Source organism: Rattus norvegicus, chromosome 8 (genome assembly GCF_021556685.1).
Source record: "Rattus norvegicus strain SHRSP/BbbUtx chromosome 8, alternate assembly SHRSP_T2T, whole genome shotgun sequence".
In the NCBI taxonomy this organism is placed as follows: domain Eukaryota; kingdom Metazoa; phylum Chordata; class Mammalia; order Rodentia; family Muridae; genus Rattus; species Rattus norvegicus.
This window is the reverse complement of record NC_141541.1, coordinates 17,318,546-17,333,983: the sequence shown is the minus strand read 5'-3', so window position 1 is coordinate 17,333,983 and position 15,438 is coordinate 17,318,546. Positions and strand designations below refer to the sequence as shown.

The following is a 15,438-nucleotide window of genomic DNA, read 5'->3' as shown; positions in this document are numbered from 1 at the left end:
ACAGAGGCAAGCAGATCTCTAAAGTCAAGGCCACCTGGTACAGAGCAAGTTCCAGGTAAAGAAAACCTTCAGTCCAGGTGTGATGATATAAGCCTTTAATCCCAGCATTCAGGAGACAGCACCATGCAGATCTCGGAGTTGAAGGTCAATCTACAGAGCAAGTTCTAGGACAGAGAAACTTAGGCAGTGAAGGAGTTGGAAAACAGAAAGCTAGTGATAATGTAATAGAACAAGGGGCCATGTTCCAGCTCCTGCAAGCAGCAAAACTAGGCAGCTTTGGCCACATGGCTTTGGCTTTAGAGTCCAGAATAGAAAGGACTGCTGGGACAATTGGTACAGGTTGACTGGAGCTAAGAAATAAGTGGTGATTGAAACCAATATCACTAAGGTGAAATCTTCTGGGAAGTGTTTTCTGAGAGCACAAAGAAGTTGTGTTCCAGAGATAGCCAATGTTGTACCTCGTACTACAGCTGAACTTTGTAATATGTAAGAATCACCCAGGTGGTACTGGTTTTGAAGGGGTCATGAAGAGCAGTTGAGGCTTGGCACTGTGGGAGGCCAAGGAAGGCCAGGTGGAGGTGCAGCCTCAGTTGCAGTTGATGACTTAGGATTGAAGGGATCATGCAAAGAAGTTGAGGCTTGGCACCCTGAAGAGAGCCTATGAGGGCTATTGGTAAAGCCTACTTGTAGTGCAAGATTCCAGTGTATTGAAGATGACAGTAACATGGGATGACCACCAAGAAGAGCAGCAGTGGAATGGAGTCAATCAGAGCCTAGAGTACTCCAGAGGGCAGAGCTGGAGAAGTGACACCAGCCCTTTGGAGGAGCCTAGACGATCATGTGTGGATTTCAGCCATTAGAACAAGAAGCCATAAAGTTGAAGTTGCCTTGGATAACCCGAGATGTTAGAGATGTCAGAGCCATGGGATACCTGCAGAGGAAAGCTGCTAACAGGGAGTGGAAACAACCCAAGAGAACAAAATTTGTTGCTGCTGAATGTAAGATCTGTCTAGAGCAGTGAACAGGATGAAAGGGGTTGGAGATCTGAAGAGCGCTTTCACATGAGATATGGAGTTTGCCCAGCTCAGTTCTGGTTTTGCTTTGGTCCAGTATTTCCTTGCTATGGCATTTTGGAATGGTAATGTATATCCTGTGCCCTGATATGTTGAATGACGTGTGATCTGCTTTTTTTTATTGTGGTATTTTAGGGGATTATGTTAAGAGATTGCATGAATCTCAGAAGAGCCTTTGAACTTTAGACTTATAAACTCTGATGAGACTGTGATAGACTATGGGGATATTTGAAGTTGGACTAAATTCATTTTGCATTATGCTATGTCTAGGTATGCCCTCCCCCGTAGACTCATGTATTTAAATAAGTCTGTGGGGGCCAGGGAGTAGAATGTGGTAGCTTCAATATGATTGGTCCAGGGAATGGCACTATTAGGAGGTGTGGCCTTGTTGGATGAAGTGTGTCACTGTGGAGGTGGCCTTTGAGACTCTCTTCCTAGCCATGTGGGAGCAGTCTTCTGTTTGCCTTCAGAACAGGATGTAGAACTCTCAGCTCCTCCAGCATTATGCTTTCCTGGATGCTGCCCTGCTTCCTTCCAAGATGATAATGGACTGAACCTCTGAACCTGTAAGCGAGCTCCAATTAACTGTTGTCCTTATAAGAGTTGCCTTGGTCATGGTGTCTCTCACAGCAATGAAACCCTAACTAAGATGGGGTTATTTTTTAATAACATGATGTGAAGGTGGGAGGGGGAATAGTGGGAGAACAGTGCCATGGGAGGGAAGACTTTAGGTTGGATGTGATCAAGGTGCATTATATACACATATGAAACTGTCGAAGAATAAGTTCGGGAAAATAGATAATTTAAAGAAAGCTTGAAGGGAAAATGTCTCATACATAGAAACACACTTTTCTACTAGCAATTGAAATTTACTTGAACTTTAATGTTTGGGCCTCCCATTCAGTTTACTAGGACAGTTTGTTTTGATTTAAAGGGTCTTAAATGCTTTTGTTGGTAAATATGCAGAAGTTATTATTAAATGTTGTTATTGCACTTGTATTTGCAAAACATATTTTTAAAATTTCTGTCAGGCTACCCAATCACAATCTAAGTCATTTCAGTTTCTGTGGAGGAAGAAAAATGATACCTGAAATTTTGGTTTGCATGTGTGTTCATGTTAGTGTATATGAATATACATATACATATATATATTCATCCATATATATGTGTGTGTGTGTGTGTGTGTGTGTGTGTGTACATTTATGTGTCCTGCTCTCAACATATTCTCTTCTAAGGTAGAGATAGCAATCATTTTTAAGCTTCTAGCTAAAGAACATGGTTTCCATTTAATGCAGATGGATTATTAGACCTATTGAATAGTCAGAAACCCAGCCTAGAGTGCTTTGGTGTAATTCAAGCACACTGGCTACTAGTTGTAGCTGGTGATTCCAGCTTTACTCTGCAGGAGACATGAACAAAATCACAAAAGATAATGTGACCAGTATGTCCCCCGTGACTGAAGCGGAACCTCACCGTGTTATAAATGGGTCTGGGCTGAGAGAGACCTCTGAGTCGTACAGTGGGCACAGTGTGAGCAGCCTACACCTAGCGCACCAGGTTTGATCTTTGCCTGTCATGACTGCATTCTGCTTAGACAGGTCGATCACCAGTCTGAACTGGTTATCCGACAGATAACTTATTTGTTTCCTGGTTGTTCCTTGTTTCCAAGAACCAAGGCTATTGGATATTTACCCTGTTGCTTATGGCAGCATCTTCTGGAAGAGGAAGTAAACGATTCGCTTGCCAAGCGAGGCTCCAGTGGCCCCTTTGTTATGAGTGTCTGGGGTAAGATCCCTGCAGCACTGAGTGGCTCAGGAGGAAACAGCTCCAGTGGCCCCTTTGTTATGAGTGTCTAGAGTAAGGTCCCTGCAGCACTGAGTGGCTCAGGAGGAAACAGCTGCTCTTGTGAGTTACCGACTTAACTCACTCAGGCTGCTTTCTCTTGCTTAGATGTATGAGCATCATTGAGCTCCCACCCTGGACTTCTTTGCTTTTGTGGAGTGGCCTCTCAACATCCCTGAGCAGGATCCCTCTGCCCTATTCTGAAGTGAGAGATGAATCTCTCAGAGCCTGTGGGTCCCAGTGACAAACCAGCTGTCCTGATGGTGTCAAGCTGCTTTTGGTTCCCATGAACACTGTCAGCAGCACGTGATCACCAGGTGGTTTGTGTCTCTTGCCTTTCACCCTGTCACTTTTCTGATCTGCTCCCGTTTTTCACAGTTCACTCTCCCTTCCTTGCATTAGTCCATGGCATTTGACATCAGCTGACATGTTTCCTGCTTACGTCTTATTACAGAAAACCACCAAACCCCAGTAGCTTTGCTCTACTGTTCAGGGTTTTCTCAAAGCCACCCACATTATCCTGCTAGCAAAGTAGCAGAACTTAAAAAGATATTTTTTCCAGTGTAACATCTAGAAATGGCTTACTAGGTGTGGCCTACTCTCCACGTGTAGTTTTTGCTTCTCCAGAGGGGATGCATAGGTCTGAGTTTGCTTAGAAACTCTGTCTATTCCATGTCGTATGCTAGCCATACTGTTTCAACTGTATCAGCTATGTTTAAGCAAATGAATGCAGGTGTTCGTGAAGAGTGGCAGTGTGGATGCTCGTGGTATTCTGTGGCTTGCTGCTTGTAGGTTACCTGAGGCCTCAATGTGAATTGACTCAACTGTGGTCATGTTGATCTGAAGGAGAGGACCATTTCCACATTGACTGCTTACATGAGGCTTCCCCCTCCAAGCTCTTTTCTTTCATATATGCCACATGCTGTGATCTTGAGTCTCTTCTAGATATTCAAATCAGTCTGTTAATTGGAATGTTGAACAAATGATGTCATTGTTGGTGCTAGAGAGGATTTATATTGGGTAAAACATAAAATTTTTATCAAATTAAATATATCATAATGCTATAATAGTAAGTAATCAAAATTATAGACAATCAATAAAACCACGGACTTGGAATTGGACCAACCCTACACCAAAGATTCTGGGCCTGGAGCCTGTTGTTGTACCTCTTACCTTTAAGTCCCTAACCCTGTGCAGTTATTTGTATGTGAGCTTTCTTCCTGTTGAGCCAGGGTCCAGTTTTCATGGATTCCTTAGAGAGTGTAAGCCCCCAACCCTTTCCTTATATCTTTTGGTCAAGACAGAGAATTTGCTTTCTATGTCAGGCCTTCTGCTAACCTCTAATTTCTTAGTTTCTTATCCCTAGGTTCACGATGCCACTGCTTTTCTGATGAGTAAGATTTCTCAGTCACATAACTGAGGAGTGTTGCAGCTGAAATGCTAACCCAGCAAAACCAATCCACCGTATGCTTTGGGCCGCTTCTCTATGCAGGACTACCTTTTGGGCAGACAGCCTTTTTGGTTGCACTGCCACTGCCATTTGAAGCATCTTTCCTGTGCGGTAACTGCTTCTTAAGCACCCTGCCTTCACCACACTCCAGCAGCCTTCCAGACTGCTGACTCCCATTGCACAGCTGGCTGCGGGGTGCAGACCGTTATCGGAACTGTCTATTCTAGACGGCACAAATGGATAGGCCTTGCTCTGGACCATCTCCAGGAAATCCATCCCAAACCCTGAATGGTCCTGGCCCTGCTCCAAAACTGTACTAACCTCCCACAAATTGTGATTCCAGACACGTTTATACCTTGGCCCCCAGGATAATGGAAGCCACAAAAGAGGCAGAAATTAAAATGTCAGTCCAGCTGGGCCCACAATGTGGGCCAGCAATTACAATGGGACCAACTGTCTCTTGGGGCACCTGAGGGTAGCACGCCTGTGCGTTCCATAGTAGGAACAGAGTCATCCAGAGACATTTCCTACATGCATAGCCACTGTAATTATGGTGTGCTACTTATCAACTAATATTTTAATGAGCAATTGGAAAAAATAAACCAAGTACAAAACAATTACCAGAAATCTGGTGACCTTTGTCACACACCTCCCATTGCCATTTTATGAAAACTACACAGCCCAAATTATTGTTTGATGGAAGCTGTAAGACAAGATAGAGCAGCATGCTTCTCTACCAAGAAGAGTGAGGACTCTGATATCGTCACAGTGACCTCAGGTCCCGAAAGGCAAGCATTAGATGATGCCATGCAGATGGAAAGAGTGTCCACAGCAGAGATGGCAGGCCTTAGAATAAGGGAAGCCAAGGACACGGGGTGACAGAGGGTTCAAGCTATGTGGACAGCTGGACATTGCCCATTTCAGTTTTCCCATCCATTCCTTACCAGCCGGCCGTTGGCAGGAGCCGCTCGTTTTACTGAAGCTGTCGGGTGTTTTGTGCTTCTGAGGGTGCAGTTAAGTGCTTGCTGTGGCACACTTGAGTCTTTGCTAGGTCCGAAAGCAGGAGTCTACTTCCAGTGTGCAGAGAATAAGCAGCGACTCACCCCGAACAGCTCTGCAGCTAAGCTGCATGGAGAAGCCGTGGTCCAGCAAATAAAGCAAACCTGCCACGTCTCGCCCAGCAGGCCGCCTGTCCCCGGGTATCTTCACACAGGATGGCCACACAGTGTTGTGACACACCTGATGCACGCGGTTTTATGGTTTGTCTTCGCACTTCCCGCTTCACTAGACTAGACGTTCTGTGAGGACAGTCTGTGAGGACAGTCTGTGAGGACAGTCTTCGCCATCATCCTCAATGTGAATACTCTAGGGACAGAATAATCAACTCAGTGAGGTTCTAGTTTATGTCACAGCAACAGTGAATTCTTAGTGGAAAGTGGATTCATTGCCTGGGCTTGTTTGCTTGCTTGCTTGTGTGTTTTGTTTTGTTTTGAGACATACATAGTTTCTCTATGTAGTCCTGACTGTCCTGAAGCTCACTTTGTAGACCAGGCTGGCTTTGAACCCAGTGCCTGCCTCTGCCTCCCAAGTGCCGTGATTACAGGTGTGTGTGCCATTGCTCCCCAGCATGCCTAGGTATTTTGAGTACTTTCTCATGGTGGCACACTGCACCTCAGTGTGTGACCTCAGTGTTGACTATAACTGGGAAGATAGGAGTGAGTGGCAGCGTGCAGTGAATTGTGACACCCCTCTCATGCTGGACTCTGCTGCAGGGGCCTCTAATACAGTGGTTCTCAACCTTCCTAATGCTGTCACCCTCTCATACAGTTCTTCATATTCTGGTGACATCCAACTGTAAGATTATTTTTATTTCTACTTCATAACTGTAATTTTACTACTGCTATAAATCGTAATGTAAATATCTGTGTTTTCTGTTGGTCTTAGGTGACCCCTGTGAAAACTTAATGTGTCTCCCAAAGGGGCCACAAGCCACAGGGTGAGAACTGCTGTTCTAGGAGGCAGGGGGTGGGCCCTGTTGCTACAGTGGGTCCAGCATCTGTAAACCCTTCTCTGTTTCTCCAGGGAATAATCTTCCTCAGGGCTAAGAGGCCTGACTCAGCCATGGTTGCAGCCGGGGCTACCAGAGGAGACCTGCAGCAGGAAGCTTGTTGGTTTTGCTGGGGAAGAGTTATCTTGGACCTGTGGGACCTTTATATTGAAGTCACACAGGGGAGGAAGGTGTTGAGGGCAAGAGAGAAAAGGGGGTAAGGGGTCCTTTAGACACCAGGAGAGCTGAAAAATCCCCCATGACTTTTTATTTATTTTTTTTAAATGTTGCTTTCTACAATACTACAGCGAATCCCCGAGCCATATGACTCTATCCTAGAAGATTCACAAAGGAACTAAATTTGGCAAGTCACAGTCTTACTAGGAATTCATCATTTTCCTGGGCTGAAATCTACTTCAGCTACAGGAAACTCACATTGTGTAATACCACTTCAACCGGACAGCTCTGCATGGAGACACTGATTAGGACGCATTTGCTCCTTCTGTCATTCGGGAGATATTTATTGAGTGCTCACTGTATAAGTAGCCCTTTTCTCCAGTTGCATATTTAGGTCATCCTTTGAGCTGTTCCTCACATCAAAGGGATTCTGGACCATTCCTTCCACAGAGGAGCTCCACTGTGTAGTATCCCTTTAACTGCACATAGAGCACAGTGCACAATGACGACGGCATTGACTCATTGGTGTTACACTTTCCCTGCGTATCAGTCATATACTAGGCCTAAAGATGACAGGGGTGAAAGACACTGTGTTGTGCTGAGAGTTCTCTGGACCCACAGCAACCTGTAAGTCAGGGGCACACAAGGTAGAGAGAACCCAAATGGCCTTGGAGGGGACCCTTTCAGGTGCTTTCACATGAGAGGGGGCCAGGGTAGGAGTGTGGTCTTTTGACAAGTGTCTGCGGGAGGGAAAGGGCACTCCATGGAGGCTCGGAGGTAAAGCTAAAGAGGAAAAGAACACTCCAGATCCGGAACTCAAAAGAGTCTGCCAAAGCAGGAGTGGACAAGATGAGAGAGGCACCAGACAAAGCTGAAGAGCCCAAAATGCTGTACTAGAAAGGTAGACGCTTTCCCTGTAAGGTTGCATGGAGTTTGAAAAGTTGTCGATAGTGATGGGGTTAACATGCTTGGCTTTACATTTGGGGAAGCCAGTTTGATAGTATTTGGACCTCTAGAAATCAAGGTTTCAGACCAGCTGGGAGACTTAATGGTTAGGTGAAGGGTGTTATGGGACTCACTAAGGTAGTAGCTGACTGAGTAGGAAGAAGGGCATGGTAGTGGAGACACGTAAACAGCGGGGCTACAGGGGCATCAGAGGGCCCATAACTTCAGTGGTCCTTGGAAGTGTTCGAGAAAGTGTGAGCCTCAGACCCACTGAGTCAGAGAATTGTAAGTTCAAGACGCCCTAGATTTCTTTCTCCAGAGGCCATTAAAGCTTAAGGAACACTCCCGTAGGCCTCAGCCTAGCACTGAGACACCTGGAACTCCCCCGTCACTGAAGGCATTCTAGCACAGAAGTAGTGAAACGTTCCATAGTTGGCATTGAGTGGTGGCTGGCATTGGTGCTAAGAACCTAGCAGACATCAGTAGAGCGGCTCTGCCTGGGTTGTGCAGTCTGAGGAGGTTTCCCTAATATGTTAAGCAGTTAGGCAGCAGTGAGCTAGGTAAAGCAGGCAGGAAGAGAGCATGTGTGATTTCCCATGCAGACAGCCCAGGGTGGGAGAGACATGGGGCTGGGAATAACAGTGCGAGCAGGAGAGAGAGCATGGGTGGGGCCTGTAGAGATATCAGATCCAGCCCAGTAGGTTTAACATTTAGAGGAAAATAGGAAGGCCTGAGCAATATGGGAAGACCACCAGTAAGAGGAGAAAAGAAGTAGCTGAGGCTCCCTTGATGACTGAGCACAGCCTCGTCTTCATTGCTGGGGCCATTGCTTGAGGTGCCTTGACTGCGACTGGTTCCAGAAAGATCTGTGGGATGTTCTTTCTATGTGGCCTTGTCCTAGACAAGGCAGAGGAATTGAAGTGCTGTCATGTGATCCTTGTGATGTGACATCTTGTTCCAGGTGACATCTGGCTTCATTGTGACGCTTAATCCACAGAGCAGGGATCATTTTATTCCCTTGCTGTCTCATGGTTGTGTCAGCTCCACTTTTCCAACCCCTAGGACTTAAAGGCAGTTGTTGGTGGTTGTTATACAAACTTCTACATTTTCCCAATTCCGGGCCCCGTCCCAGCCTTGTCTTTCTAAACCAGCCTCCACTTCACTAGTTCTCTCTCCTGACTACCTCAGACAGACCTGCTGAGGCTTCTTTGTGTTGCTCTAGGACCCTCCTTCATCACTGACGACAGGGTGCCCCTTGGCACAGCAGCATCTATACAGATGTTGGCCAGTCCAGACTCTTCCCAACTCATAGCTAAAGACAGATGCTGTTTAGGGATGCCTATAAGACCTGTGAGTTCCCACCCAACAGTAGTTGTGACATTACATTTTAATTTTGTTATAGACCTAATAATCCATAAAGGGCTGCTGTTTTACTCACTACCATCTCGTTAATTGGCTCAGAATGCAGTGTGTGATGGACATTTAATAAACATTTTCTCAGTAACTTAACCCACGTTGTTTTTAGACTTGCAGGAAGTGTGCAAAACAGCCAGGGTGCTGGTTGTGTTCTGAGGTGGAAGTGTGAGACCCCGGCAGGCAGTCTCCAGAGCTGGGCCAGTGCAGTCTACAGCCTGTGCTCTGCTTTCCAGAGCACCGCCTAATGCTCCACAGAAGCACCGTCTCTTCAGTAGAGACATGGCACGTCACATGCAGTGAGTCTAAGGACACCTGCTGGTGGCATGACTAAGTCTGTTAAGGTGCCTGGAGGACACATGTATGATCCAGGTTCAATCCCCAGATCTTCAGAAGGTAGAAGGAGAGGACTGCCTCCTGCAAGTCGTCCCATGGCCTCCCCACATTCACACCCATAAACAAGCACACTGAATCACCTTTAACTCTGGAGAAAAGAGGCAGAACTCAGATAAGTCACCAATTTTTAATTTTATAGGCAGGATGTGTCAAAAGGCCTGCAATTTGCAGATAGAACCCCTATTAACTGGTACAGAAAATGTCAAACTTCACTGTGTCACAGTGGAAAGCCAATTGCTAAATTAAAAAACCTTTTTACGTGTAATCATCTCAGTGTTTGTATTTTTCACTGTCTCCTGTCACGTTTCACTGTTTTCTGTTTAAATTGTGATTTCCCCAGATTCCTACATCGAGTGCTCTCTGCCTGAGTTTTTTTCTCTGTCAACATTCGAGTTTCTATGTTTGCCAAAAATACCAGAGTGCTTGGTAACCTTTACTGAGTCTGTTACTGCTGCTGCTAAGAAGGTGTTACTGCTAAGTAACCCAAGCAGTCCTTAAACTCAGTGTATCTCAGGCCGGCCTCCAATTCATGGCAATCCTCCTGCCTCAGCCTCTGGAGTGCTGGGATTACAGGTATGCACTGCTATGCCTGACTTTTTTTGAGACATTTTGTACCTTGCATACCAACTCTGTGATATGGATATCCTAATTATTGGTTTATTCAGATTCACCAACAAAGGACAGATACTTTGCTCTCCCTGACTTATTTTTAAGATAAATTAGCAGAGAGATCATTATCACATTGATTTTGGTTGCTCTCCCTGCTCTTGATGTGCAGGTATGTGAAGACTGTGTGAGTGAAGATTGAATGAGGCCTGATTCTAGAGCCTGAACTTTGACCCCAGCATCCAGAGTTCTCCAAGGGCCCAAAGACAGCACGCCCTGCTGGGTGGGCTCTCAGAGGCCACCTGGCTCTGAACATAAAGGGTGCTTGTGGGTTTCGTCAACTAGGTTACTTTCTGGGCTGGTTGGGCAGTATGGTTTGACTTGTGTTTCCTGGACTCTGGAACTGCATGGATAGTGTATGAACTTTAAATCTGCATGTAGTTTTTCATCAATAAAATATTAATAATTTAGTGAGGTTGCCAGCCAGCATATAGGTGTATGACAAGGGAATTTTTCTTTGGACCTCCATGGAATGCTAACTCGCTGTCATTTTTAAAGTGTTGCAAAAGCAAATGCAAGGGCATAGATGTGTTGAGTCCACAGTGAGGGCACAGAGAGCAGAGACAAAGTCTACAGCAATTGCAACTGCTTGTCACCTCAAAGTAACACAGGAAAACAGAGTCAGTGAAAGACTGCAAATGCGAGCAGTGTGAAAAGAACTCATTTCAGGGAGCACCGTGGGCTGAAACTGAGAGTGCCGTGCCTGCTACAGATCAGGTGGGAAGGCCTGAGGATGGAGGCCCTCAGGGACTTGCCCTTTCCCATGGCTACAGAGCCATCGCTGGGAAAATGAGAGCAGCATGAGTTCCTCTGAGAGAGTTGGAGACCCCACCTCCGCCCCAGAGGAGGGGGCTGGGTATTTGGGGGCTATAGCCCAAGGTCAAGAAAGAAAAGCAAAAAGCCCAAACCACCCACTTTCCGAGTTCCTCCTCTCCTGTTCTCCTCTCCCAGCCTTTTAGTCTCATATCCTTGGCTGAACTGCCTTCTTAGCCTCCGTCTAGTTTCAAACTGAGGCGACCTTGCTCTCAACTGAGAGAGCCAGATGTGGCTGTTTCCAAGGAGTAAATCTGTGGTGTTTGTGTGTGGTTTGCTTTTTCCTATGGAAAAATAATCTAGGAAAGCCGAACTATTTCTAACGTGCACCGAAGGTTGAGAAGGAGGGCTGTGCAGCCGTGATGAGATGGAAGAGACTGTCAGCTGGGCCCCGGGACAGCCAAACAGCAGGCAGGTCCCCGTCCCATCTAGAGGCATACCGAGCAACCCAGGAAGAGCCTGCTACCCACTGCCCTGACGGTGGATTTATTGAGCTGGTTATGAAGCCTGCTATTTCTGCTCTGTCAAATTCATTCCATTAAGACTTAAAATAAGTCTGCAACTGGATAATCTTACTGTTATAGGAAGAAGCCTTATGTAATACATGCAAATGCATGTTGAAATTATTAGGCTTTTATTTCCTCCTCCTCAGAGCAGCATTTAAGTAAGAGCTGTAAAAGCCCAGAGATTTTCGATAATAAATGTATATCTGAGAGTATCTCCTGACATTGTGTGGAAAGCTATCCAAAGGTTTTCGGCAAAGGCTCTGTGGGGATAGACAGAGCGGGGCCTAATGCCTCCTAGTTACTCTCTAGTTACTTCAGACTGCTCCATGCAAATCACCTTGCTGTCAAGTCCTGAAAGTTGTTCGGTCCACCAGAAAAGCGTTCAGAATTTGGGTCAGAAAGCCAGGGGTGGAGTCCCAGTCTTGCCCTTTGTGAGTTCTGTGTCACAGCTACTGCAGGATTCCTTTCTTTCCTGTACAATGGGAGAAGTAACAGTTCCTGTTTCCTGGGGCTGCTGGTGAGACTTGGGAGACATCCATCTATGGAGTGCCCTGCAAGTTTCAAAGGGCAGGGAGGTGGCCAGCTCTTGCAGTCACTCGTTGCCTCACAGAATGAGGGATAGCTACACGAGAAGGAGAAAACCACTTATTACAAAAAGCCCTCCTTCATAGTTACCATAGCAGATGACGACATACTTGAATTCTGTCCATAAAGGCAGATATAAAGTAATCAGAAAGCTAGTCCATTTTAGATGTGAAAATACCTTTCATCTACAAAGAAAAAAAAGTTTCTTTTGAGATTGTAGAGGGGTCGGTCGTGTGGCCTAAAAGAGTGCCACAATTTAGCATTTGCTAAATTGTGGGTTGGAGGGCTGTAAGACGACTGAAGGAATCACACACACAAATTTTTAATTCCATTTGAGCTATAATCTGATTTCACTGTGGAGTACAATGTCCCTTTCAAGAGAAATCTGAAGTCAATATGGAGGACTGTGGTGCAGAAGTTTTCCACCCAGCAACAGGATGACGTCAGCGGTCAGGGAAAACAACCAATCAGGAGGCAGAATGAATAAACGCGTGCTGGGATTTCGCTCATCGGTCTCCTAGAGCAAGCTCGGCTCTAAAGTGCAGGGGTTATTTGCAGTTCCACTGCACTCCAAGCCTAGACCCAGCGGCTCCATGGTTGAAAGAGCACCGTGCGCGCAGGCGTTGTTGAGACCATTTGCATCCAGACCTGGTCCTGCAACTTCTAAGAGTCACGTTGATGTATTTCTGCAAGAATTGGGGACTGGGGGTGGGGCGAGGGGAGAAGGGGCATAAAAAAGTCAGGATTAGTAAATATTTTAAAGGCTTGATTTATATGCTGTGCCTTGTAGTTGTTTGAAACCTGTTTTGTTTCATGCATTAGATGCTGCTGGGAGGCTAATGAGCTAATGACACAGGGGCCATTATGTAAAGTTCAGTGCATGCTCTATAAACCTCAGAGAGTTTGAATTTGCCTGTGATGTTTCAGGTCTTCTAATGATAAGCAGTCTGAAAACGAACAGCTGTTTTATCTTTGGGTCAAAAGCCTGACTTTCACTAAGCTGTGCTCTCTGTGTGCACTACAAACATGTCTCAATGGGAAGTTCTAATGTGGCTTGCAGACTAGCTCCCGCGTGAGGAAGCTGGGCAGGATTCCTGAAAACTTGAAGTTTGCCTCCAAACATCTGGTCAGTCTTCAAGGTCTTGGTAGACCGTGGCAGCAGTAATATAGAAAGGGTGCAGATGAAGGGTTAAATCCACCAGGCAGCCTCACTGTCTGTCATACTTCCTAGGCACACACCTTGTCTGCATGAGCCAGGCAGCGTCCTCTCCCGGGAGCGGTGAAGCTCCTCTTTCCGAAGGAAAGAGGCATCTGGCAAGGAGATGGTGATTTCCATCTTTCTTCTTCCAGAGTCGCTGGCAGGCTTCAGCATCGTTGATGGAATTATTAGTCTTCACCTGACACAACTTTCTTTTTGATAGTTTGTGTCTTGGCTGACAGCCTCCTTTTTTCACTAGTGAAATGAAAACAGGATTTATAAAAATGAATTAATTTGAGCGAATTAGGGACATACCATTCTGAACTCCTCCGAGGATCTAGAGAGAAGGATCTAGAGAGAAGCAGAGCGAGTGAGTGGCCGCAGAGCAATCCTTTTGGGTGCAGGTGCCTGCCTGTGCTTGTGGACCAGTCTCCCTCCACCTAGCAGAGCACCATCCCACAGGTGCTGGCAGGGGCATTGCTCAGACCGGAGCAGGGCTCTAAAGATAAATAGCCTTTCACACAGAGGTTCTCTGGCTGAACAGAGTAGTTGAGTAGATGGCTACTCAATAATTCATAGCCCTCTCTCTCCTTTAAACTGGAAATAAACAACTTGTTGGCAAACAGGCATCCCAGAGAGACCCACAAACACTGTGGATTTGTAATTAGCATGTAAAAGGATTGCTGGAAGCCTGTTGTGCCCTGCAGGTTCCCAGGAAGACTGGGAAGGCCTTGTTTACACTCTGGCATTCATTTGCTTAGCAAATCTTCACTGTAAAGGCAACATTAAATTTCCGGGCTTTTTTCTGTTTGACTGACCTCAGATACCAAGCCTTGAGAGAACAGCAAGGGGGCTCCTAATGATTCTATAGCGCCCTTTGTGGGTCTTTACAGAGAGATCCAACAGGTGAAACACCTGAAGCACCTTCCCTGTCTCTTTCTCAGTATTCTCAAGGATACGTGCTCCTTGTATGCAGAGGGGTTTAGAAAAGCTGTTACTGGGGTGGGCCAGGAGCCTTCGTGTGGGTGAAAACCCCAGAGTCAGGTTAGAGGCCACAGCCGCTGCAGTACAGAAGTCAGAGGAAGTGGAGTGCGGTACACTTCCTGGGTGAGCTCACCAGCTATTTTGGACTCTGGTTCCTCATTAGTCGGTAGTCAAGGAGACCACGGGAAATGGCAACATCTGACTATTTTCACCCAGCCTTTTTCTTAGAGACGTGCACTTGCTGACTAAGATAGCGCACTGGACCTGGGGATCAGCTTACCACAGTGCCTTCTTCCCACTAAACAGAGGCAGACGGGGCATGCTCAGAGATTTATGGCCAAGTACCCCCTGATGGCAGGACAAAGGCAGCAGAATAGAGAAACTGAGATTTTCCTGTTGCCCTGCCTTGCATTCTATCTTGCCTGAACCATTGAAGTTCACAGAGAGGTGGCATTAATAAAGACTGCAGGTACAGCCTTGGCTGGGAGTAGAGATTCACCTGATTTTGAATCAAGGGGCCATTCATTCCCTTACAGACCCAATCAGATCTTGGCCTGTACTTGAGCAAGGGAAGTCACCTTATTCCAGGAGGGTGTCATTTTGTATGGGAATATATGGATGTGATTTCGTGGGTTACAGTGACATGGGTAAGGCAACATTTGCAGCGTTGCATGTGAAGGTGAAATTGGAGTTAGGCAGGTTTCATATCCAGTGTGTCGGAGGAACATTCCAAAGAGATTGCTGCAGACTAGCCACTAAGCCAGGGACTCCAAAACTTGTTGGCTATCTAGGCACAGAAGAACCAAGCAGAGTTCCCCTAGAGTGTTCAGGGTGAGCTGGCCATGCCTACACCTTAATTTTGGGTGTCTATTCTCCAAAAGTATGAGACAATACATTTAGGTTGTTGTAACTTGTGTAGCTAGTGGTTCTTTGTTAAACAGCCTTAGCAAATTAAGACAACCAAAATGTCTGTTGCCACGCTATGTAGGGTAAAGTTGCCCATCCATTGTATGAAGATGAGTCACTCACTTTACCTTTCTGGAAGAAAGTTTTCTTACTTGTTCTGTCAAGGTAGAATAGATAGGTCAAAAGGAGTCTTGGAATATTGAGTTGCTCCCCAATATTCTGTGGGTTTTCCTCCTCTAACCTCCTAGAATTTCTGAGAGGACAGAGTAAAGGAGAAAAGAAGGTGCACAGAACCAGCCTGCTGGTGCCTGGCTCAGGCTGAGGCAGTGCCCGACCCAGGCTGTCTCTGGGTTGGGTGACTCTCTCCTGTGATTCCTTTTTGCTTCTCCATGACTCAGCTTGCTGAACAAGGCTTGGGGCAGGTGGGAAGGTTGTGG

At 46.2% G+C, this 15,438-nt stretch overlaps 1 long non-coding RNA gene across 1 annotated transcript in view; it reads left to right on the top strand.

Annotated features, from left to right (window-relative positions):
* The window catches only part of LOC120094081 (uncharacterized), a 29,917-nt gene that overhangs the window by 12,446 nt on the left and 2,033 nt on the right, over positions 1-15,438 (top strand). The window lies entirely within an intron of this gene.